The following is a 25,801-nucleotide window of genomic DNA, read 5'->3' as shown; positions in this document are numbered from 1 at the left end:
ACTCTCCAGGAGAACAAGGCTTAATGAAAATCTCCAAGGAAAATTAGATAAAATGGACTGATGTGGACATCAGAAAACTTCTACAGCATAAATCATAAAATCTCCCCAGTTTGGAGAGAGGTAAGAATTTCATCTCCATTAATTTAATCCGGCAGATAGAGATAACAAAGCAGCCTCTACATGGGAGAGTTAACATGGCTTGGATTGATACAGAGAGACAAGATGCACTTGCAGGCATAGGAAAAATGCATCTCTGAGAAAATTTCCACTATTAATATTTTTCCCTTGCAAATGTGGGTCTTCTAAAACACTCTTTTCTTTTGGAAGGATCTAAATGAGGAGGAGGTGGGAAGTAGAGCTACAAAGCATGTAAGAAAGCCTCAAATACATGAGTGGGAGGAAGGAGGAAGACATTAAAGAATAATGAAGCTTGCATCACTGAGAGCAAACAACAGAAGAAGGGAAATGCACGGCACTTGCGGCTCAGTTTTGAAGGAACTTAGGCTGAGGTTAGCATAGATGCAGGCACAGAGTAATTCAGATGATCTGATCAAAGAACAAAGAAATGTTAAAACTGATTTCATTAGGAAAAATACCTGCCTTAGAGTTAATGGGTAAGCACAGGAGAAGGACTTGTTTGTATTGTTGATATGAAATAGTCCTGAGAGGATTATCAGCACCTGTAGTATCCAGGTTCATTACAAGACTTGGGCATTGCTTCAGTGGGGCCAGGATTTTACCCTTCATGGAGTCTCTGTGACATGTGTGAGATTTATGGGATGATGTTGCAAACAGGTATCTATATTTTTAAAAACAATTAATATAAATCTTGTTATCAACATGGTGCCCGGGGTCCACAGCTCTAGCTGCATCAATAGTTGAGCCCAAATGTTCAGCTACTCTTGGAGTGTTGTCACTAAAACAAAATCAGGCACTTCTACTTTGAGAGCCTCTCCAGTGACCATCACTCCAATAGTTATCCATCTGAACCAGGAAACAAGCCTGGAAGAGGAGCCTGGGATTGGGTTCATTTCACATCTTCTGATTTTTGTCAATGCTTTGCTGTAAGGGCATTCAGCAAGCCAGGCTGATCTATCCCAACACAGTCTTTGAAAATTTTGCAGAGCTTTTGCAGAGCAGTCAGTAGAAAACTTTCAACTGAACTGAACGAGGAACCTCTGTGTCTTACACAGGAATCCTGTGGGATGGGATTGTCTCTGTGTCACCAAAACCACCTACAAAATGAAAACTGTAACTCTTCTCAGGAAACCCCTAGGTTTTATATTCACTTTGGAATAAACTGAGCCCATCCATCCATTGAAGAGGCAAGCATCAGGGAATCAACAGGAGGTTTTGCTATCTGCACAGGTGAGCAATGCTCAGGGACATAACTAGGACCAAGATGGGGGCAGGGAGAAGTTTTATGCCAGAAAGTTTTACGAATGGAAAGGCTACACTGCTACTCCAACCTATAGCGGCTTTTAAAATCAACTTGGAGACAGCAAGAAAAAAAGGCAGAGGAACAATTTTCCATTTCCTAGTAGAGCTGTATTTGATACAGATAGAAAACCCTATTCCTTCTCTTTTTTCAAATCTTGGCATTAAAATTCAGTTGATACTTTTTGTGCATTGTTGTGCAATGTGGTGGTGCAAAATCTGAGTCTCCTTGTATCATGCACACAGCAAAGCATGTTGATCTAAGGTTGGCAATCCTGTAGAGTAGTGGAGTTTGGGTAGGCAGGAAAAAGAATTGGGGGAGGATAACAGCTGTCATTTTTTCCATGTCCAAGCTTTGTGTCCAGGAAAGAATGTATCCAAGAAAGAAAAAAATCTCATTCCATCTTGAACCAGCCATCCTCACATTATGATAAAATAAATCTAAAAGGATAAGCTAGGCATTTCCTGAAATCACTACAGTAATCACATACACCTCCAGTTGTCCTTCTACAGGGCTGGTTAAAGAAAGCTCACTTAAAATTAATAATTAAATGTCCATTACAGGCTTGACAGTCTCCATGTGTGTGGCAGTGCTGATGGCACCAGCTCCCTCTGGGATCCTGCCAGCCTTTGCACTTGCAGCCAGGCCTCCGTTCAGCCCAAAGCTCCCCCTCACCTGCCTTCATGGCAGCAAGGTAGGACAAGCAGCAGGAGGAGGAGGCTGGACGAGGGGTGCAAAGGGCCAGAGGAGCGGGCAGGAGGGGGCAGGTGCACCCTTGGCATTGCAGCCTCTTCTGGCAAGGGGAGGTTTCTCTGTTTCAGCCGTAAACACGATGCAAGGAGGTGTCAGGCCTCAGTGAGGCTCCCGGCGGGTAAGACGGTAAAAAATAACAGTTTCAGTTCTGCATGTGTCGTTTTCCAACGTGTAAAAGACGGGCTCCGGTGGCACGAAGGCCGTTCCCAGTCGCAACGCGACGGCCAAGGAAGGCGGCCGAGCCGTGTGGGCACCCGCCGGGGGTTGTGCCGCGACGGGCAGGCCCGGCCCCGGGGGGACAGCTGGCCCGAGAGGGCAAAGGGACAGAAGGCGTGGGACCTGCATCCTCCGCTCGAACCTGCTGCATCCCCGCACAGCGGCAGGAAAACACCCCCGAGGGAGCAGCGGCTCTCAACCCGCCCCCGCCAGCTCCCCGCTCCCGAAGTTTTTCCTTCGGGGCAGCCCGGCGCGGGCACTAGCCACCGGCTCTGGGGGCCGGCTCGGCGGGGCGGGGCGGGCGGGCGGCGCTAGGGCCCGGCGGGGCGCGGCGCCGCCGCCGGGGGCGGGCTGGGGGCGGCAGCGGCGGCGCGGGCTGCGGCTGCCTCCGGCTGCTCCCGCCGCGGGGCGCGGAGCGGGGCGGCCGCGGGGAGCGCCCACCACCCCGCGGCGGCGCGGGAGCCAGGACGCGGACAGAGGTAACGGCGGGGGCGTTTCGCGGTGTCATCGGGAGCGGGTGCCCGCCCGCCCGGGCTCGCCGCTATCGCCGCGCCCCGTCCCTCCCGGGCTAGGAAGCCGCGGCCAAACTTTTGGGGCCTCTGGGCCGGCGGCTGCCGCGGGCGGACAGCGGCGCCGCCCCGGGGCGTTTGTGAGGGCTGCCCCGCGTGGCTGCCGCCGTCCCGCCGCCGAGCAGCCCTGCCGGCGACGGGCGGCGGGGAAGGGAAGGGAAGAGAAGGGAAGGGCGCCCTGGGGCGAGCCGGAGCGGCGTGCGGGGCGGCTGCCGGGTCGCATCCCGGGCAGGCTGTGCCCCCGACAGGGCGGCCCGAGGGCTCCGGCCCCGGCTCGGCGGGCGCTGCTGGGGCAGCGGCGCAGCCGGCGGCGGGCAGCCCCCCCACCGCTCCCTTTTGTTCCTGCGTGCCGCCGGCGCTTGGATCTCCGCCCGGGAAGGAGCCGCTCGGTACTTCCCGGGCTCCGTCTGTGCCTGCACACCCGCCTGAAGGGCATCCTCCTCCGGTAGCGTCGGCCTGTCAGAGCCGCCGGGAAAGGGGTTTTCCCCTTCTTACAACAGCTCCCCGTTGCTTGCCGGTCTTCAGTGCCGGCTCTTCACTTAACTGGACTTACCGTGTGTTAATTCCTTCACAATGTATGCGGGTGTCCCTGCGCCCTGGAGAAGGATTTCCTTATTGACTTGCCGATTGTGATGCGGCCAGGTATTATTTACATCATCAGAAATATGCCTGTGTAAATCTGGTCGCACGGTTACAGTGCGGCTGCTCTTAGAGCCCAGTTTGCCGAAACTTTAATTGCAGCAGGCGATGTTGTACCGTGAATGCATTTCCGTCAGGGCGGGCCGATACTCCGGTGGGATAACGGCCTCGCCGAGGCGATCGCGTGTCACGCAGGGACAGATCCTGCTGTTTCATGGGATGAATCAGAAACAGAAATCAGCCAACAATGACAACGAGTTTGTGTGGTTTCTAAAACAATCTGACATGGTAACGTCTGTTAAGGGTACAGTAAATGGGGCAGCAAGCCCCCAGTTTTCTCTGACACAGCTCATGCATCAGCCGGTAAACAGCGTAAACTGTGATCACTTTGCAGCCGAAAATATAAGGCCTTGCAGCCCTGGCTGCCGGAGCGTTACGTGTCATTAAAGTAGCTCTCTTGGAGGAGAGGGACTGTCCCAGGAGCTACAAAATCTATAAACACTTTTCTGATTGGTTTAAAAATTTAGACACAGGAAGCGGATGGTATCTAATAACAGACAAGTGGAGACACTGTTGTCATGGAAACTGAGAAGACTCCCCCCGCCCTCCCCCTCCCCCCCCCGCCCCCCTCCCCCCCATGTATTTAAAAAAAAAAATAGGCAGAAGAAAAAAGTCTGCATATCATCAGAAATGCCTGCAGACCGCCTTGGCTGCTGTTGCCTTTCCCACAGCATCTGTTGAAACCTGAGAACATGCCTGTCAAATCAAGGTCATTTTACAATAAAACCCTGCACCACCGTCTCCCTCTCTCCTCCCTGGACCTTGTCCCACACTTTCCATCCAAGGAGGAGTTGAGGAGATGCAGCCACCTGTCCCATGCCCACTGGTGTCCTGCCTCAGCCTGGGCTGCTGCTGAGAAAAGGCTCAAAGCAGAAGGATCATGGGGCTTAAAAGGCAAAAGTAACAAGGGTTGAGTTTTTTATAATTGGATGATCAGGCCATGTTTCTTTCCATGGGCATCTACGCACCTGGGAAATAAAGTTGGGATTGATTTCCTTCTGTTCCTTTGTATTATGAAGCTATATTAAGATATAATGATTTGGACCTGCATATTAAGTCTGTTTCACAGATCTGCATCACCTATTAAAAAAAAAAGTGGTGAATGACTTTTGGAAGCCCTTTGCAATGCTTTTAAGAAAAAAAGAAAACACAATTCTGTTACAGCATGCTATGAGGGGAAAAGCAGAGATATGAGAATAAAATATACTTCATTGCTGCTGAATGCAGCATGAGAAAATCAGACTATTATTGTCATAAATTGAAGTTTTACTTTGCTGGACTATTGAAAGTTTATTGTGTGTGAAAGGAGAGGCTATTTTGCTTTTGAAGCAGGAATGCTATTTCACAGCAAACTCACAAGAAAGGTGTTAATGTTTTTGCTTATTTTCTTGGGCAGCACCCGTTGATTTCAGATGTTTGTGATAGAGAGAGATGCCTTTGAGTATTCAGTGCATTTTGTCTAAAACATTTCCTTTTGTTCCTCTCTTTAATCTTCATTTTGTAGTGACCAAGCTGAGAAATAGCGCTTCAGTGCTTCACCTGCTGTATAAATCATCATCATTTTGAAACCTTAAATGACTGGTTTGCTTGCACATTACACTTTTTGTATTGTTATTTCTTAAGCGAACCAGAGACTGATGATCAAGTCTTGCAGATCAGGAGGAAATCTTGCAGGGGACTGAGGTGAAGATGATCAGTCACCTCTTTACCCACACCCTTGGATCTTCGTGTCCAAAAAACACAAGCAAGGCCTGACTTTAAAATTTGGTTGCAGGCAGAGCAGGCCGAAGGGATGATAGAGCCAGAGGGAGCAATGCCTGCTTCTGATTGAGGAGTCCTTGTTGGCAGCAGGATGCAAGAGGTGGTGGGCAGAGGCTTAGGGAGTCAGGCAGTTGTTTAATCCAGCTCACTTCTGGTGAGAGAAATGCTGCTTTCATTTGCTGTGGAGTTCAGATGGAGAAAGTTTGGCTTGGTAGCAAGAGTGTGCTTTTGCTTCTAGAGGCGAATTTCCTGTTGTTGGGAGCACCCTTATCGGCAGGAAGGTTCACGGGCAGGAAACGTGTCGGTTACTTGTTTTTACACATTGAAGGAAATGAGCTGGATTAGGTATCTCCTAGGTTGACCCTTCATCACCCTCCATGTCTGTGCTACTTTATTTATCTCTAATGATTTTAGTTTGTGAAAGTTTTATGATGTCAGGCATTCCCAAGGGAAATGCAAGAAGTTAAATGCTTGTGTTGTCCTGTCAATTTTTTTACTGTTATAAGAAACCACCCCATCAGCCTCTCTGGGCTATGTTTTCAGATGTGTCCAATTTGCAACTTTTACCTTTTGAGCCTCATTGCTGATACTCAGCTGGGCTTTTCTTTTTTTTCCCCCATTAAAATGAAAGATCAAAAAATGCACCAGTTATTTTACTAATAGAAGCAGTTCTTACAGTTCTGAACTGCCTTTCATCATGGATCATAAATCACTTTACAGAAATTAATGTTCTAATATCCACAGAAGTTGTGGGAGCTTAGGAAGCTGAAACTTAGCATTTCGCATGGACTGCACAAAGTTGCAAGGCAAATTAGGAGCAGAGCTGGGAGTCAAATTAATTGCCCCTTAATTAGCAATTGCTAATGGATTAAAACTTAGAAAATATGTTCGGGTTTCCCAAGTGTACTCATGCTAATGTACCAGTGTGGTGTGTATGTGTTTGGGATGTGGGGCTGGGGGTGAGAATATAAGCAGTAGTTCCAGAAAATGCCAGTCGTTTTCTGGTCTCTGCCCAGCATGGCTGGGATGCCAGGGTGGAGGCTTGTAAGATTAGACACGGCTTTGGATGAAGGTCCAGAGCAAAGGTGAGGGCTGCAGTTTAGGTCTGTGTGTTCTCATAAGCAGGGAGGCTCAGGGAAATACACATTTCTCTGATGTCAGCTCACACCAGGGTTTTTATGGTGTTAAGCTTTGCAGAGGGTTTTGAGGGGGAAACATGGAAAAGTTATATAAATTTGTGAGAAGCTGCCTGGCATGCTGAATAGATTCAAGTGGTGGGTTTTTGTTGTAGGAGATGTCTTGGTGTGAGGAGCTGTTTCTGGCAGGAGAAGCTGCCAGGGCTGTCTGGAAGCCTAGACTGGAGTGGAATGGGACTGTTGTGGTTGATGCTGGAATTTGCCAGTTCATGACTTCAGATGTAACACAATGCAGTGTGACTTGGGCCACAATTTTGACATATTTGTAATGAAACTGCATTTGCCTTGTTACCTTCTGTCATGACCAAGCCAAAGTAAAATTGTAACAAAATAATGAAAAAAAAAAAGTAGTCCAACAGAACAGTGTTTCAGTTAAATATAAAATTACAGCTGTGTATTTTCAGAAGTGATCAGCTGATTTTGCGAAACCAGCCTGAAGATCTGCAAGGCAGGGCAGTTTTTGGGAAGTGATTCTGTCCTAGAGTTTGGGAAATTCTTCTCCATTTAAAATGCCTCGAGTTGAGCTGTGAAGCATGAGAGCAACTCAAGCCCTCTCTAAACTCACTGTAAGACTTTAGATGCCTTTGACATCCTTGGGACTTAGAGCTGTTCTGAACTGAAGCTGGTTATCTAGCCAGGCATTTGTACCTTGGGTGTCAGTGTAGCCCAGGAAGGAGTGAGTCTCCCTGTGTCCCATTTGTTCCCCTTGAGGATGGGTGCAGGGCAGGGGGATAGCCCTGCTCTGGAGGTGGCTGGTGAAGAGGCCCTAGGGAGTGGCTGGAACTCACCACAGCTGGACACACAACTTCCAGGTGGGCTATGTAGGACCACCTGCACATTAGCCCAGGCTCTGGTGGCCACTTGCTGGCTGGGGATCAGTTTCTGCCCACTACTCTTAGGGAGGTACATAGGGGACACATTATGCTCTTACGAGATTCTCCATAAAATGCATCTATTCCATAATGTCTGCAGAAATTGGACAGGCTAAGTGTACTGGAGGCAAAGCTTCTGCTTCTTATATTGGACAGTATTTTGTTGCTCTTTTATTTCTTTTGTCTGTAGTCTAAGAGTCTCTGCTGGAGATGGTTTTCTTTGTGTCCACACTGACTGCAGGACGGACAGATGGCAAGGCTGTGACCTCTGATCAGGCTTGGTAGGTGCCACTGAATGGAAAGATCTGCCTAGATGTTTGACACTGGGATTTTTTTCGCAACATTAGCAGGAATTTGTATCAATGTTAGCTGATACAATGAAATTTACAACGCTGAATGTTTTACATTTTACTGGAAATAGATTAAAGCCAAATAAAGACAAGTATTCCAGCAGTGGGATGCATTTGGCCTACACCAGTTTCTTCCTTTGCCCGCCTCCCATATTCTGAGTTGTGCTAGGACCCTGCACTGAACTGTTTGCTCAGGGAAAGTGTGAAATTCCCTGGTGGGATCCTAATGGCAAACTGCTTACCTGCCACCAGCTTGCTGATAGAGCCTGCTCACCATGTCTGGGCACATTTACTTTTGTTGCAAGGAGAGCACTCCAGATGTCCTAACAGACGGGACTTTATGTACAAGGCAATCCAAGCTAGACCCTGGAAAGCATTTTACAGAATGGCAGCTTTGTTGGAAATTGCTTCTTAATACTACGTGGCAAAGCCCTTGTTCTTTTCAGTGTAGTTCTCTGCCAGACCTTTGCCTGGCTCACTGAAAGCAGTGGCCTCGTGTCTCCTGTGGCCCTGCCTCTGGTTCCAGGCTCATCAAACCTCCCTGTCCACCCCCTGGCACCCCTGCAGGACCCTGCTGCAGAGCTGCTTTCTGCTTTAGCTCTTGGGCTTCATAGCAAGGCTGAACTTTTCCCTGGACACAACTTCTGGCATAACACACAGACATGAACTCCCCAGCCCATCCACAGAGAGCCCCACTCACTCTTGCTTCCCTCTATGAGATCTTCCTGTGGACAATTTAATTGCTGGCTGGGCTTGCTGTGGAGAGGAGCAGAGGCATTAGAGGGGTTATGAGAGGTTATTAGAGATGGGAGGAAGCTGTAGGTCTGACCCATCTAGATTTAACTGATTTATGTCTCATTTTATCCTCAACTCCAATTTGTTTTGAACTGGGTTTTACAGTAGATCATTTGTAAAAGCTACTCAATTAATATGTTAATTTTAACACCAGATTTTGTAAAGCTTTTATGTTGGAGGTGGTGAAAGGATCCAAATGTTTTGATCCTATTTCTATCATTATCTTCACTGTGTTTTTCTTACTCTATGCTTTGCAGAGAGGAGTGAAATTTTAATAATTCACTAATATACTTTCACTTCATTAACATTTTATCATTTTGGCATGGTGCATATGGTGAAGTCCTTAGTACTCTCATTAAAGACATGATCTTGCCTCCACGTTCTTGCAGCCCTCCAGGTGTGGAAAACCCTAAATGCAGATATTATTCTAGTTTTTTGAAAAGTGCTTTTCTTTTTTTTTTTTTTAATAGATACTAATCTGAAAAAAAAGTATATAAGGTGGTTTTTGGTGTTGGTTTTTTTTTTCTATTTTGATTTTTTTTTTTTTATAAACTGGAAACATTTATACAAAGATAGCTACAGTGGCTAGGTCAGATCCACTAAGTGTCAAGTCTCTAGCCATTACAAAACTTCACTGTGTGGTCCAGAGAGTGTGAAGATGCAGGGTGTTATTGTGGTATCCATTGCATCATTTTATACTGTGGCATATTTAGCTTAAGCAGAGATTTATACTGGTGTTAAAATGGTTAGGAAACTTTCAGCTCACCTAGGATAGCACAGTGCTTGGTGTTAGGGGGCACAAATAACATGTAATGCTTCATGTAATCTTGGTGATTCAGTACATACATTTGCAGATGTGCCCACCATATGTTAAACATTGCTTTTTAATTGTGCCTGAATTTGAAATTGTTGTTTAGCTTTCATGGTGGCTCTCCTTCCTTTTTAAAATTCTTTTTTTCCTCTATTTTATTATAACATAAATCTGTGAATTAGTGAATGATTTGTTACTGTTAGTTGAATATTGTGAGCATACCAGATTATTTCAGGTCTATTCAGAAGGCTTAAGGAGCCAAGCACTGGCTTAGGAGTGGTCAGTGGGTAGATACACAAGGCTGGAGAGTGAAAGGGAACGTCTGGGTTGGGAACAGTGGAGAGCTAAGGGATGTGTAAGAATTTCAGGAGGAGATGTTTTGAAAAGAATGTGGCTGTTGGGAGTCCAGAGGGCAAGAGATCACAGTAATAAATATGGGAGATGTTGAGGGAACTGGGTGAAGGTTTTTACTTGTCAAATAGAATATATTTGCTTTTAGAGGCACCAGGACAGAAACTCATCTCTTGTAAATTGGTATAATGCCATTTGAGTTAGTGTAATTACACTGACTTACACCACATGATGGTGTGTCAGGTAGTATTGCAAGAAGAGTGAGGCTGTGAAGAATGGTGGAACTGGAAGAGGTTATAGGCCTGGACAACAGGGAGGGTGGAAGTTTGTTCAGGAGGGTTAGAGAGGCTGGGCAAGCAAAGGAAGTTCACAAGGTCCATTACAGCTATATTGGGTTTGATTTGATGATGAGAGGCCCAGCAAGAGATGTCAGCAAGGCAGGCTGAGAGATGGGCTTGGCTGGAGAGGAGAGTCAGTGACAGAAAGTACATTTCACAGTGGCACAGTAGGAACTGGTGTCAGAGTGAATAAGATCGTGCCCGGGGTGTGGAGGGTATTCAGAACGGACCAAGACTGAGGCCACAGCAGGAGCTGGGGGAGAGGACCTGGAGGTACAGAACCATCGGCAGACAAGGATGAAGAGGGCCAGAAGACAACATCTCACAAAGCCAAGATTGGACAAATGTCTTTCTGTCTGAAAGGAGAAATAGCAGAACCATAAAATATTACTTAGGGTTAAGAATAGAAAGGGAATGACACTGACTTCTCTAAAGACATGAGCCATGAATAATCTGTACTAGTTAGTAAACTTTGAAAAGCTGAACCATAAATAAGCTACATCTTCACTGGTATGTCTAATTTTTCCCCTCCTCACTTCTGTTATTGCAAAGTAGTCTCCTGTAATGGTGCAGCAGACCTTAATGTCCTGGGGGTGGTCACAGCAGCGTCACTAATGGCGCTGCTGTGCTGTGGCGCTGCCGCAGCTGCGCTGTGCTGAGCTCTGCGCCGAGCTCTCCTGGGGTGACATGGCCCTGTCAGCCCCACTCACCCTGGGGACCCCCAGCTGGGCACTGTGCCTGCTGCCCCTGGCATCCTAGGGCAGGCTGCAGACACGTTGCTCAGGAAATTCAAAGAGGTGCTGAGAAGTCAGAGTGTCCTGGTTAAATGCACCGGCATTGTAGCTGCAGTTGCTGCACCCCAGATATTAGACCCCAGGTCAGGGAGTTGTGCAGTGCTGAACCACCTGTGGGTGTAGGAAAGCAGGGGAGGCAGCAGATGGGTTCCTGCTGATCTGCTGTGTCTGGCAAGAGCAGGGCTGGGTTGTGATGAGGAAGGTCTGAGAGCAACATTGCAGCTTCAGTTTGTATTGTGGCTGAACAGGAGATCTCACTCGGGATGTAGTAGCTTTATGCAAGGAGGAAGAAAACACAGACTGGAAGAAATGAAGTAAAATGTGGGGAAAATGAGATTAAAATATAGGAAAAATGTAGAAATTAGGCATATGTATTAGTATGGTCACCCTTGTTCACAAGCCCATCTCATTACTGCAGCAGCTGTAAGCCATTCACAGTCCTGGGGCCCAGTGCAACAACTGCAACCAGCCTGACTGGAAATGGGACTGACCTAATTGTACCAAAACAAGAAAAAAAGACCCAAAACAATCCAGCACGAATTGTAAAAAGTCAAGTGTTTGAAAAATCCTTTGTTTTTGCTAAGCCAGGGTACCATTTCTGACAGGTGAGGAAATCCCCATTTTCTCTTGGTGACTGGTGATCTCCCAGACCAGCACCTCAGAAGCAGCCAGCCTGGGTGGAAAAGTCAGTGTCTTTAGAAACAGAAGTCAGTGTCTTTAGAAACAGAAAGCATTTTGGCTTTCCAAGTGGACTGGTTTGTTTCCTAGTTGTATGGAAAGCTGCCATTGCAGCAGTTTGAGAAAATAGGCTGAGCATCTTGAAGCCAAAATGGTTGAGAGGTGTTTCCTGGGGAAAGCAAGGAAAGATGTGGGCCTGGAGGCACAGTAACAGATGTGAAGCCTTTCACTGTGGGTCACTCGTGGGTTCTCTCCAGAAAGCAGTAGCTCCCCGGTTGCAGTGCTGGGGCTGGGAATCCAGGGGCCTGCTCCTGTTGCAGTGCAGTTTCCAGGAGGCAGAGGACTGGTGTGTGCTCCTGCAGCAGCTGTGCTCCTGTTCCTAGAGGGCTGACAAGGAGGCCATGCGCCCTCAGCTGTCACCCAGGCTGATTACAGACTGTGGCTGTAGGATCAGGTTGTCTGGTGCTTTCTGCCTGTTCCGTTGAAGGAATGGAGCAGATGAGAGGGCATGAGTATGTAGCCCCCAAGCCCCTTTTTAAGGGTATAATTTTACAATGCTAGTGGTAAAGGCATTTTTTTTTTTACCAGAAAAGCAGGGTTATCTTTCCTCAAAGATCTGTGTGAAACAGCCTTTGCTATGCTGATGTTGGGAATAGTATTAGTCTTGCCCACTTGATCTTTCTGCCTTTGAGGGTTATGTCCCAAGCTCTGGTGGACTCTACCCACTCCCCATATGGTCTGCACTTGGTTTATTTGATCCAGGCCTCCTCCCATCTTGCCTTTTTTGCTCTCTCTCAAATGAGGATGCTCGATCATGGTGTGATGTGCACAGTTCAGGAAGTGCTTTGAAATCTGGAGCAGAATTTTTTGGTAGTAATTTTTATTCTGAGTTTGTGCTCAATCTTGCTTGCTACTGTTAGCTACTGCTAGTTCTGTGGGAATACCAGGTGGGACCACAGAGCAGCAGGGATTCCAGGCACCCTGCTCCCTCAAAGACACAGTATGGAAAAACAATTTTCTTTCTGACCCCAAAAACTTACAGTCGATATGAGGTATTTGGAGCAAAAAATCTCTCCAGTATAGAAGTTTCTATACCAATATAATTATTTGTCCTGCTTTCATGTTTCACATGCTTTATTTAAGCTCCTGTCACACGCTAATAACTTAGGGACATTGGGGAAATTTGGAAGGTATGCACAGTACTATAGGCATTTCTCAAGCAGCTGCTACTGGCCTGCTTATATTCAGTGGATTTCCTACTGTCAAAACCACTTTTAGCACATGAATGAATGGGCAGGGAACCACCTAAACATTGATTAATGTTGACAGAAACTTCCCTCCCACCTTTCACTCATTCAAAACAACGATGATGAAGGCAGCAGAATTCAGCTCTTGGGCTATTGGAAAGAGATGGTTTATTTCAGAAATAGAGCTCTCCTTTGATGGGGTCTCTTGAGTGCTAGTGCTGGGAATCATAGAACAGTCTGAGTCAGAAGTGAGCCACAAGGATCTTTGGAGTCCAGCTCCTGACACTGCACAGAATTAGCCTCAAGAGTCACACCATGTGCTTGAGTGTGTTGTCCAAACACTTCTTGTACTCTGTCAGGCTTGGGGTTGTGACCATTTCCCTGGGGAGCCTGTTCCAGTTCTCAGTCACCTCTGGGTGAAGAACCTTTTCTATATCCAGCCTAAACCTCCCCTGACACAACTTTGGGCCATTCCCTCAGTCCTGTCACTGTCACGGCAGAGCAGAGGTCAGTGCCAGCCCCTCCTCTTGCCCACAAGGAAGTTGTCACTGCAGGGGGGTCTCCCCTCAGTCTCCTCTTCTCCAGGCTGAACAGACCAAGTGACCTCAACTACTCCTTGTATGGCTTCCCCTCAAGGCCCTGCACCATTTTCATGGCCCTCCTTTGAAGGCTCTCTAACAGCTCTCTGGCTTTTTTACATTGTCAGACAGGAGTCAAGGTGAGGCTGCCCCAGTGCAGAGCAGAGGGGGACAATCCCCTCCCTTGCTGGCTGGCAGTGCTGTGTCTGGTGTCCCCCAGGACACGCCTGGCCCTCCTTGCTCCAGGACACTGCAAACTCAGGCTCAACTTGCCATTGACCAGGACCCCCAGGTCCCTTTTCACAGCACTGTTCTTCAGCCTCTCATTCCCCAGCCTGTCCATGCATCCAGGGTTGCCCCATCCCAGGTGCAGAATCTGACATGGATTGATTGTTTCCAAATGCAAGGGGCAAGAGGTTCAGCCTAGGTGGGACATCTGTAGGTGAGGAAGTAAGCAGAATGGCACTTTGGAAAAGCTTCCATTCTGGTGCCAGTATGGGCATGAACACTGGCAAAAATTGAAGCTTGTCCCTTCTCATGCCAAAATCTATGGTCCTAGCTGATTTCAGTGAAGATTTTGATAGTCCTGATAGTCCTAGCTGATTTCAGTGAAGATTTTGCCTCAGCAAATAGCTTGGCATTTGATCATATAAATAATTTATATTTCAATTCCACCTTTGCATATTCAGGGGGAGCTCCCTAGGGATACAGTGGCAGTGGTGTTATGGATGCAGAATTTGGTGCTCCATTGCTGTCACTGATATAGCGATGGTGATAATGGTTATCACTAACTTGTATCCCAGTGGTAGGTAAAGTGTGAGAATTTGGCTGTTCCTCAGAAATTTTTGGTCTGTCAAGTGCATCTTCCATTGATACCAAAGGTGATTTATGTGACTGTTCCCATTCTGGCAGTGTGAGTGATGCACATATGGCTCTTTGGAGCCAGTGGATGAGATGATCTTGTAATACACAGGTGTGCTGCAACACAGATTGTTGTTGTTGTAACTGTGATATCTTTATTTTGTTCTGAACAACACACAAACCATTGCTTGCACAAAATTCAGCATTTTACTGGCCAATGAAGGGAGGAGCAGAGGGCCAGACTTGGGCCCCTGAGAGCATTGTATTTGTCTTTATTGACTTGCAGTCTCTTCAGCCCATGGACTGATCTCAGAGTCCGGTGACACTACAGGAGCAAGTGAAGATGGGCTGTCAACACACTTGTTTTGTGCTGGAGAGCTCTGATGTGCAATGACTGAACCCAGGTAGCAGCCTTTCCCCAGAGGCTGTCATTGAGTTTCTGTCTTGGCCACCATGCTGTACAGAACTGCAAGAACAGAGTTGTCTTTATATTTGGTTGGCTAAACTTCTTAAGGAGGAAACAGACAGATGTGGAGAGCAGGATCACTGAAGACTTTTTTTAACAGCTAGTAAAGCTAGCTAAGCCTAGCTAGCTAGCCTAAAAAAGCCTAAGTATCAGTCTAAAGAACTGCTTTGTCTGTGAGCTTCAGAAGAAGGAAACATGGTTAAGCTATAGAAATGCATCTACAGAGTTTATTACAATATGTTAATTATCACTGCCTTTAGTTATCCATCATTAATAAAGTGACTTACTTCAAGATAATGAAATGTGCATTTTCACATATCTTTATCAGTCAGAAGCACAATAAGATATTCCTGTTCTACTTCTGTCTTGTGGTATAAAATAATGCAGCTCCATTGAAGTCAGAGGTGGAGAGCTGGGGAGAAGGCAGCTTCCTTTTTTGCTAGAGAGCTTTAATACAGCATTGTTTTATTTCTGCACATTAAAGTTAATAACACAGCCAGTGTATTTTGGAGTTAAGTCTTTCTAGGATCTCTATATGTGAAATATCTGTGAACAAACTTTATAGTTGCTCTATAGGCCCTCACGATATATCATTTTGAGCCACCTTCTATCTATTACATTTTATCTGCCTGCAAAATCCATTTCTAATTCTGGCCATATCTCCTTTGCGATCACTTGCCAGAAATCTATTCCCAGGATTCTCCTTATTTTAGTGAAATATCTCTGCTTCAGCACCTTTCCCAAGGTGGCTGATCTAATCAGGGCACTATCAGTTATCATTTCTCATTTCCTTTGCTAGCTCTGTCAAATGCAATGCACAGTCTAACAGAGTGACATTCAAATACTCTCAGTAACCAAGGCTATTTCCCTTTCTTCTACCCTGCAAAACTTGGTTTGTATTAGGCTTCTTAAGCATATGCCCTTTGCTCTCTGCATGTGACTTATAAAATGCACTCTGGGAAGAGTTAATGTTAAGCAGATGAAATAGCTGCCTCTTTATTCATCACAGTTAAGTTCCATTGATGGTGACCATCTGGATTTAAAATCCCATATCCACAACTTCGCCTTTTCAGGTATGGAAGAGCAATGCTTCATTCCTGCTAGCTGTGTAAGAGAGCTCTGCTTTGCCATCAGAGAAATGAAATTTTTTACCTCCCTGTTGCAGAAATTTGTTACCTTCCTGTTGCTGCCAGCTTCTCTTGTCTTTTTCCATATTCATGTTTCTCTTTTAAATGGGAGTGTGACTGTATGCAAAGGTCAGCATACACCAAACAGGGTGTTTGTGTTTCTCAAATAAAGAGTCACCAGTGTAGCTGGATCCTCTGCTAAGGTTAAATGTGGTTTCTATAGACACAGGTCCAGCAGCAGCATCCAGTTTTGGCCTCTGTTTTTTTTTTTTTTTTTACCTTGGGTGACAAACCTCTTAGTGTTATCTTAGATTGCTATCACAGACTAAGGCTTGTTTTAATTAGTGTGTGGCTGACTATTCCATCCGCTCTGGAAGATGGAGTTATCCATGTGTGTCCTCACAGCCCTTCCTTCTTTGTACCATTTAACGTTGCTGTCACAAGCTCTGCTTTGCTGCAGACTCATTTCTCCAATGGTTTTTGTGAGGGCCAAAGCCTGAATCCTGCTTTTCAGGAGAAAAGCAGGGAGCAGGCATTCACCAGGCTGGCTGGGAGTGGCAAGGGAACTCTCCATGCATGTGTCCTGTCTGCAAAATAACATGCAGTGCAACACTTACATGATGCTGGGAGCTTACCATGAGTTCAGCTCTTGATTTCTTTTGAAATTCATAGAACCAGGTTTTTTGGGTCATTTTTCCCCACACTGTATGAATGAAACAAACCTTTTTTGAAGTCTGCATCAGACCAACACATGTGTTTCCCCTGTAGCCTGTTCCGGTCAACAGAATTAAATTTATTAGTTTCAGACAGGGAGAGGAAAAATTAGGAAAATGGGTTTTTAGCTGACAAAAATAAAGAGTGTGATTTGTTATTTATGGCTCAAGATACAACACCAACCAGGTGCTCTGCGTTCCAGCTCTTTGGCACATCTTTTGGTGAGCCTTATCCCATGTTATTGAGTTTCTGGGGTAGGGTATTTGCAGTCCCTCCAGGCTGTCCCTTGGTCACTGTCCCTCTGGCTGGCTGGTATGGAGCTGCAGACTGGGGAGCATCTGCCCTAGCAGGGGATGGCAGAGCGAGCATCTGGGTGTCCTTGAATGGTAATTTCCAGTGTGGCTAAATAAAAAGGATGGTGTCTAATGGCTTAAAAAACTGCTCATAGTGGCATTTTTTCCAGCTATTTCTTCACTGTAGGAAGGTAGAGAAATCTGTGTTAAAATAATAATTAAATGCTGACAGTACTAAATTTCTACCCAGCGTGAGTTGGCAGCAGATGCAAACCAAAACATTAGGTCATTAAAGAGAAAAGAAAAACCTGATTAAATACCTCTGAATGTTTTTCTGATTAGGTATTCTTAAACAGAACATGTGGCTGTAAGAGAGGGGTGTACTTGACAGCAGCAATTGCTTTTGAGGGGAAAGGTAAAATACTCAAGTTTTAATGTGAATATATGTGTATTTCAAAGGATTTCTTGCTGATCTGAGCTATGAGCCACCACAGAATCTCCCTGCCAGTAAATAGGCTTCAATATTATGTTTCTGGAAAGAACAGTTAACAGGACTAATGTGCTCAGGGTTTTGTTTTGGTCTCTTTTTCCTCTTCTCTGGCTAGACAGAGTTGATTTTGCACTTGAGAGTCCAACAGCCACGGTGGACCTTGTGTAGTACTGGTAGTATTGAAGCACTGTGAGGCTGCAGTGTGCATCCTGCAGACACAGAGAGAAGGGTTTCTGCCCCAAGGAGCTTGCTGCCATGGGGCAGTGGCGTGTGAAATCAGGTGAGGATTCAGAGGGGAGAAAGAGTGATATTGGGTACAGAAACCCCCCTTTACTTCATGGCCACATCATGGCCAAAGGTCCACTGCTCTTAGAGGTGAGCTGAAGGCTTTTTTGTCAAAACACACTTTTTAAAGCACCTTTAGCTGAGGAAACTGAAAAGTAAAACTTGTCAAAAGGTGCATTTATAGGCTGCCACTTTTTACCTCCTGTTTCTTCCTTTGATGCTCTCTATTATATATTTGCTCCCATGTACTCTGTAGAGATGTTTTAGGGGCTGGTACCTACCGCACATGTCTGGTGCTCCTTTCAGGTCTTTAAGGAATGTTGATGGAGATAGCAAGGAGGGGAGTAAGCAGAGTTGCTGGGGAGCTTTGTCACTGCAGCAGAGTTGTGCAGTGGAAAGCCCTGGATCTTGAGAGGAGTGGGTGGGATGCTGCACATCCCCTCTCCAAGTGCCAGGAGCACTTCTGAAAGCTGTATGACCTCTGTGGCCAAAACACACTTCCCAGGCATGTGCCGAGTGTGGAGGATGTTCTGGCTCTTGTGGCTCCTGCTCCCATTGTATCAGAGCAACTCTTTGGTGTGTGTATTAAGGTGCCAGCCCTGTGAGACACCACAGGGTCTTCCCTCTCCCTGCCTCCTACCTTCCCCCTTTTTCTGCATACTTATATTTGAGAAACTCAGGAACATGGGGTAAGAGAGAGGATTCACAGGTTATTTCAAACTGTTCTGTTGTTCAGAGATTTAGCATAGGGTAATGCAACTTTTTCCTGTATTATTATACTCTTGCCTGCACCCAGAATATGCATATGAGCAATGATCTCACAAACATAATTTCTGCTACCTCCAGGAGGTAGGGCAAAGGTTCCTCTGAAGGAGTTTGAAGAAGGCACAGCATATTGTGCTTAAAATTTTGCTCAGCACTTCTACTGGACTTTTTAAAGATCAGCTGACATATTCATTTTTCCTTTGGGAGCTGTATAAGTTACACTTTTTGTTTTTCTTCAATATGCATTCCAGAAAACAATTTCTCAGGAAGAGTGGTTCTAGTTTAATCTCCAGATTATCTGTGGTTTATTTTTTACTCCTAGATAAAGGGGCTAAATAATCTAACTGTAATTAAGGCACAGCTGGGGTCTCTGTATGGGCATATGTGTGTCCAGATTTGAGAACTACCACTTCTAGTTGCAGTGTTGCAGCTGTATGGCCTCAGCACATCAATATTTGTAGGTGAGCACAGCTGCTCCAGTGAGCCTGGCCTCTGCTCAGGAGTCAGGTCCTGAGCCTCCTGGAAATACCCTGGATTTGGAAAGCAGAGCAAAGGGCATATTTCTGCAAATGTTAGAGCAGTGATTTTTTGCAGTTGAATGCAGTGACCAAGGATTTTGGCTGTATTTCTGTCCTGTATGAAAATATGCCAAGCAAAGAACAGATGGGGTCAGGGGACTGCCTGGGGTTGTCTGGGTCTTGGGCTGCCTCCATCCCAGCCCTGGTGGGAGCAGAGTGACCTGCTCTCATGTCTGCTGCCTTTGCTGCCCTGAAGTTCCTGCCTCAGTCACAGTCCTGCAGAGTGGCACTTGCCAGGGTATCCATCCACAGTGTGCTGTGGGGGAGTTAAACTCCCCCTGCATGAGGACTCTTCCTCATGAGAATTGGCCACCAACAGACCTCAGTGACAGAAAGTGGCTCTGAGAGCTTGGCCCTCGTATCTCCAAGTTCATGGGTCTTTGTAGTGCTAGCACTGCATTGAGACAAACTGTTTCTCTACTGACATTAATGCACTTGATCCTGTAGAGTGCAAGGTAGCCAGGCAGTTACAGGCCATTAATCTCCAATTGCTCTTGTCAAGTATTATATTCATTAATCTGGGCCAAACAGTGGTTTAGCTGTCGGCATGGACCATGATAAGATACTTTATCTCCTGGTTGCTGCTGAGTTAGTATCTAGTTAGCAGCTTTTGCAACCCTTTATACGGGTACCCTCAAATTTCACCTGTGGCTGCACCAAAGCTAAAGCTCAGCATTGGTTCTTCTACTGAATGTGCCTTCAGAACCAGCTCCCTTTCCTGTGCTTGGAGGGCTGGCTCAGGGAAATCTGGCTGATGCACAGGTGCCTGTGGACAGGGGCTGCCTGCTTTTACTTCTACATGGTGCATCACTTAGTCCAAGACACCCAAGAGGCAGCTCCCAGATGGGCTGCTTTTTTACCTGTGACCTCTTTAGGCCCACCTCGAAGGCAGGTGGGTTGTGTTGTTTCTGTACACATTCACACACGGATTTTATTGCTTCACTTAGCAGAGGAGGAGCACTCCAGGCATCCCACAGCAGAAATTCCCCTTATTCTTGGACACTGCTCAAGGGTTACTTGTCAGAACAATAATTGCTGAAAAATAAGGATGCTGAGCAGCAAGACTTGTGAAGTGCTTTGATAAGGCAGGCTGTGATGATTGTGTATGGAGGGGTGTCCTTGTGTTGCTTGAATGGCTCTAAAAGGCTTCAATAGCCTTTCTCTGGCAAACTGCTGGCGCGCGTATTTGGGAGTTTGTCTGAACAAGTTGTGCAAGCTCAGTGCCTCCATACCCATACTGATCTGTGCTGCTACTGAGGTGAAAACTGTTTATGTTTTAATGTATTAGGTTCTGCCTGCACCCTTCTGTATAGAAGTCTTGTTTTGAAAGTATAAGAAAAACAAGAAGGAAGAATGTGGAGATGTTTTAACATAGCAAAAAGCATTTTCTTCCTACACAGTGCCATTTCGGAGAGGAAACAGCTTCTCCTGCAGTTCTGTTTTGGTCTAGGTCTCTCTCTTCAGAGATTTAAACATATGCTTATATCAGTTCCTCAGCTGGTGTGTATCTGTTGACATAGTGTATATACTGACATAAAGCGTGGTCTGCATTTACACCACCTGATGTGTTTGCCATGCGTCTTCAAACTTAGCAGAGTCCTCAGGTTTTAAACACGGTCCTTTAACAAAGCTGTAGCATGAGGGCTTTGGTTTTTTTTGTTTTTGTGAGAGGAACATTGACATTAATTTCAATAGTAAAGGAAAAAGACTGAGAAGTTGCTTTTTATGTTGACATCTGTAGGATTGTTTTGGGTCTCACAAAGCAATTGCCTTTATGCAGCAGATGGGGATCATAATGCTCCAGGTTGAACAGGCTGTGACACACCTGGGGCAAAATCCAGATATGCTGCTTGTTTGTGAAGAGTTGTCAGTGCAAGACTTGTCCTTCTCTCGGGAAGCTGCTTGCAGCTGGATGCAGGTCCATGCTGGTGGGTCACATAGCATGCTCTGTTTTTCAGCTAGTGCTGCTTCAGAGCAGGGATTTCCAGAAGTCCATGAGTAAAGTTGGAGCACAAACCCATAGAAAATCCATGTGTGTCCAGGTAAGCGACTGTGATCACTCACAAGCCATTGCTCTACTCAGAAGAAATGGAAATTTGTGAACTGTTGGGGCTGCTGTGCCTGGCCATGGGAGGTTTTGTATTCAGATTTTATTTGTCTGTGGATTTTTTATTAGCTGAAGTAGCATTTGAGGAGATAGGGTAACAGCTTTAACCTCTGTTCAGGCCATCTGTAAAGAAGATGGTAATTATCAGTGACTGGGATAAAATCCCAGTCCTAATGAAGGATATCAATGACTTTTGGAGATACTGAGATCATCTGTGGTAGGTTGGCCTCATCATCTCTGTTAGATAGTCTGTAAAAGACTCTGTCAGGCCACAGGAATGCAGTTCTCTAATTTTTGTTGTCTTGATTGCTCGTTGCCCTGACTTTGTTTCTTGTTTTCTCCCCAAATCTAAGCATTTTAATGTTTTCATCCTATGTATCACACATGCATTCTTTTGCTAATGAAAGAAAGAAAATGATCATACTCAGATTTCAGTCTTTAAAAAACAAGAGCATCAGTTTGATTCTGTTTTATTTTTGTTCAGTTTACAAGGGATAAAGTTGACCTTGTCTGAAGATAAAGAATACTATTATACTTAAAGTTTACTATGTGCAAAGTGATTTGGAAATAAGCTTGGGTTTTTTTCCTGTAAAATTTAAAGGTGTCAAATAAGCTGAAGTGATTTTGGATGTGGTGCTTGGGTCTCTTTTTTCCCCTTCAGTTCTTCAAATTTGTGCTACAGAAGAGCAGGTTTTTGAAGCTGTTTAGTGGAAATAAGTAATGCCTAAACTGTGTTGTTTGGGTGTAAGGCTTCAAGATAGTTCAGGTGTTAGTAGGATCACTCTTAATAAGTTCTTTAGGCTGATGTAGGTGACTTCCTGTATGTAGTTTGATTTCATTACAAAATTTCCACTCATTCATCTGCTCTGCTATGATTTATTTGTGTATTGTGAAAGCAGCATCCATCACAGAGTTTTTGTGGGCCTGTGTTACCAACTTGCTCCTCAAGACCTGCCCTCGTGCCACAGTTGTTCCCAGTGACAGGATAAGGCAGTGACAAAGTTTTCTCATCCATCCCATGGATGCATCCTCTGCTTCTCCAGCCTGGAGACTGCAGTCAAACAAGGTGATTTTGCCTGCCTGGCTCCATGAGAGTCAATGCATTTTGGCTGCAGCACTGAGGACTCTGGCAGTTGTGGTGATGAGACTAAGTGTTCTGCCAAATCTGACGGGGAATTGCCTGCTTGCTTTTTGTTTGGCAATTCATTGGAAAACCACAGCTACAAGAGGATCTTCCTTTTCCTTTATTTTTTTTTTTCTTTTTTGCCTCTTCTAGGCAACCTAGGGAGAACTTGTTAGAGTGTGCTCCTGTCTGTGGCTCATATCTGTCATCATGCTGTAGACAGACATCCTCTCTTCTACCAAAATATGGAAGATTTCCAGTTAGTTGTGTGGGAACTGTGGAGGGGGGACAGTATTTTTTCCTGGAGTCTTGTTAGTCTCTCACGTAAGTTGTTAATTGTTTTATGTTCACTGTTCATGCTTGAAGATTTTTGAGAGGAGGATTGGTACTTTGAACCCTTAAAGAACAAAATTAGGCAAAGTGGAAATGGCTTTGATTGCCAATTTGGTCTATGATGCTGTGCTCTTTACACTGCACCACAGATGAAAGCAATGTTTATTCCTAAAAAGAAAAAGAATCTGATGCTTACCTGAGTTCAGTTATTTACTTGGAGGAAAAAAGTTTCCTTAGACATGAGAAGGCTATTTGAAAATCTGTGTTGGACATTTTAATTGCAGTGAGTGATGAATCCTTTGAAGTTTTATTACCTATTATATACTTGATTCAAAAGTTACCTTTTGCAATAGCTTAAGGTTTTTTATTTGCCTGAGATTATTAACATTTCTGTTTCAAGCTTTCAAAGAGAAACTTTCTGAGCATGATTATGAACATTAGGTTAATGCATAATCCCCACTCAAAGGTTCTCCTAGATTTTCATGTGCTTGTTTAGAGGCCATTCAAAGGTGCTTAGCTTTAATTGCCATTATGTGAGCACACAGAAATAAGGACCCAAGAGTCTTATCAATTATTCTGTTCACAAATTCATTTTTAGATTGTCTCAGAGCTGTTCTAAGTTAAATTTGCATTGAAGTTACTGGGACTTTTAAAGGTATTTATCCTATTGGGCTGAAGATTCTATTGTCTCCTTATTTAAATGCTTAGTGATTATACCTTTCTTGGTCTTCATGTAATTTCTGAGGATTTATTTTTTGTGACATTGTTTTTGGAGGTATTTTATCTGCTGACATAGAAATAATACAAGCCTGTTTAGAAATGGCAAAAGTGTTTGAGTTTTTGTGGCTTTCAATGAGCTGCAAGATCTTAAATACTTGAGTTGGAAAGGAAAAAGAAACCTTGCCTTTTAATAACCTTCTCAAATATTACTTGGAGGACTATAAATGGGAAATGAAATGGAAAGGTAGCTGGACCTACATCTTCCACCATCCAGGAGAAGCCTTTTCTGTAGTAACAGCTCCTATTTTAGTGTCTTATCTAAAGATCTGTGAAGTTCACAGGGGAATTGAGAGTGAGTTATTGTTAAATAAAAAACTGGAAATGCATTTCTAGAATGCAGGAAAGGACTGGTGTGTGGGGAAGTCTCTTTGGGGCAGCCTGCCCAATGCCAGAAGGTCACAGTGAGGCTGAGAGGAAAAAAACCACAACCATTCATTACACTACAAAACAGAGTAGAAAATATATTTTTATGTGCTTTTACTGTAAAATTGAGAATAGGCTTGTAGAAATCATACAGAAGTACCCTGTACTTCATGCAGTGTGCTACCCAAATTATGAACAGCTTTCTAGCACTGCAGATACTAACACCAATGCCAGTAGCAGTTCTGAATTCTGAATTCTGTCTCATGAGAAGATTTCAAGCTGCCCCTGACCTTGCTTGTCCCACTCAGGTGCAGCACGAGCATGGACACTCCAGAAGTTGGGCTCTGTGGGTTTGTGGTCTCTGAGCTATCCATCTTCTCATATGTATATTGAAACCAATAACGTGGGCTGGCGAGGAGAACAGAAATGCTGGTTTGGGCCCTGTCTCAGCCAGATGTTAGGAGCACAAGAAACGTCCCAGTTAATTGGAATTGCTTAGTTGAGCTCAGCACCTTGCTGTCAGGCAGGCAGTGGGAGATGCCACCCAGCAGCCTCCATCCCTGTCCCTCTGGTGGTCCCAGCCTGGGTGGGGGGAGTTGGTGTCCCCCAGCACAGTCACAGCAATGCTGTCCCTGCTGCTGCCTGGGGGGAGCTTGCACTGCAAGTGATGCTGATCTTGGAGAAATAAGTAATCCATGTGTGGAGGGGTATCTTCATCAGCTTCCTTCACTGGCCTTGCTTAAAGCTTCTGTGTTGTGTTAAAGGTCTTAAAGCTACTGTGTTGTGCCCATCTCTTTATTTGTACCTGCCCAAAACCTTGTATGTTACTGTGTCCTCAGCACTGTGTTCACCCAGTGGCATGGCCTGACACCTTAACCTCTGATTCCCATTCAGCTCATCAGTTGTTCTCCATTTTGCCTTTTCATATTTTTTAAAAGAACATTTTTAAACTCAGGGATTACTAAAACATTTTATGTTCTGTCTTTTTAATATTAATAATTTTTGTTTCGTTAAAATTCTCCTCTTTCTGACCCAACACCCTGTGTGTGTTTGGTGAAAGAAAGTTGATCAGTTTTACAGTAAAAATATTCTCTTAGAATAAAGCTTCTCATTTGCAAAAAATACTGAGGTTATGATTTTTTGGATTTCAAGCCCAGTACACATTTCCAGGTTTTCATGGAAAGCAGTCTCCCCCAAATTTTCTCCAGGAAAAGCAAATGCAGTTTGTCATGAATCCCAGCTAATTTATTCCTTGTTCCATAAATGTTATCCCGTACCAGTCCAAAGGCTGTCATTACGCTGCTGTCATTAACCATCTGTTTAGCATGTAAAACTCCTCAGGGCAGGGATCACATCTTTGCTTTGTACTGTGTAAAGCTGAGCCTGTGGCTAACACTTGAGAAACAATTAATGATAATGCAGCTCAGTAGGATACTGGGATACCAAGCTAATAAGAGTGGTATAAATGCTTGGTTGGATGGGATTAGAGGGAACTTCTGTGTCCCAGTGGTGTCTCTCCAGCAGGTGAAGGGAAATAATCTTAAAATATCGTATGACTAGGAGCAGTGAAAAAATAAACACCATTTCTGAAGGATGTAAAAGAGAAAAGAATGAAAGAGAATCACAGTTTGGGTGTCTGTTATGTTTTATTATTATTATTATTTTAATGAGATTTTTACTAAATAAATACATTTTTCTCTACCGTAAAATAAGGGACCACTTCAGAACATTGGTATCATTAGTGTCTGTGTTGTCCTTTGCATGGTCTTCTGCATGCATTATAAGTCGATGCTTTATTGTATTTTCCTTTGTATCTTAATGAACCCTGTGTGTCGGGGAGAGAGAGAGAAGCTCAGTAGATTTTCATCTTATGTTAATCCATCAAAATCAAGTTAGTTGCAGGAGCTGGAGGAGGTGCGTGTGCGTGCAGACGTCAGGGCCCAGCCAAAAGCTTGCCGGTTGCCCAGCAACCTTCCTGGAGGAAGATGGATGTCCTGCCACTGCTCCCTTTTACAGCTACAGTGTATTCACCGTGCTGCACACAGAGGGGACGGCACCAGCTCGGTGCTG

The 25,801-nt window shown here is 45.0% G+C and overlaps 1 protein-coding gene across 8 annotated transcripts in view; it reads left to right on the top strand.

Moving 5' to 3' along the window:
- Positions 1–2,750: 2,750 nt before the first annotated feature.
- The window catches only part of FOXN3 (forkhead box N3), a 206,447-nt gene continuing 183,396 nt past the window's right edge, over positions 2,751–25,801 (top strand). For 6 of the 8 annotated variants that reach the window (XM_054634467.2, XM_077180606.1, XM_077180605.1 and 3 more), the window contains exon 1: positions 2,763–2,886. The gene's annotated coding sequence lies outside the window, so the exon portion shown is untranslated. Of the gene's footprint in view, positions 2,887–25,801 lie in introns of all 8 variants that reach the window. The other 2 variants (XM_077180603.1, XM_054634465.2) reach the window with 1 other exon arrangement.

The sequence above is a fragment of the Agelaius phoeniceus genome, chromosome 6, assembly GCF_051311805.1.
Source record: "Agelaius phoeniceus isolate bAgePho1 chromosome 6, bAgePho1.hap1, whole genome shotgun sequence".
Lineage (NCBI taxonomy): Eukaryota > Metazoa > Chordata > Aves > Passeriformes > Icteridae > Agelaius > Agelaius phoeniceus.
The sequence above is the reverse complement of the archived record's forward strand: the minus strand, read 5'-3'. Positions and strand labels throughout refer to the sequence as shown.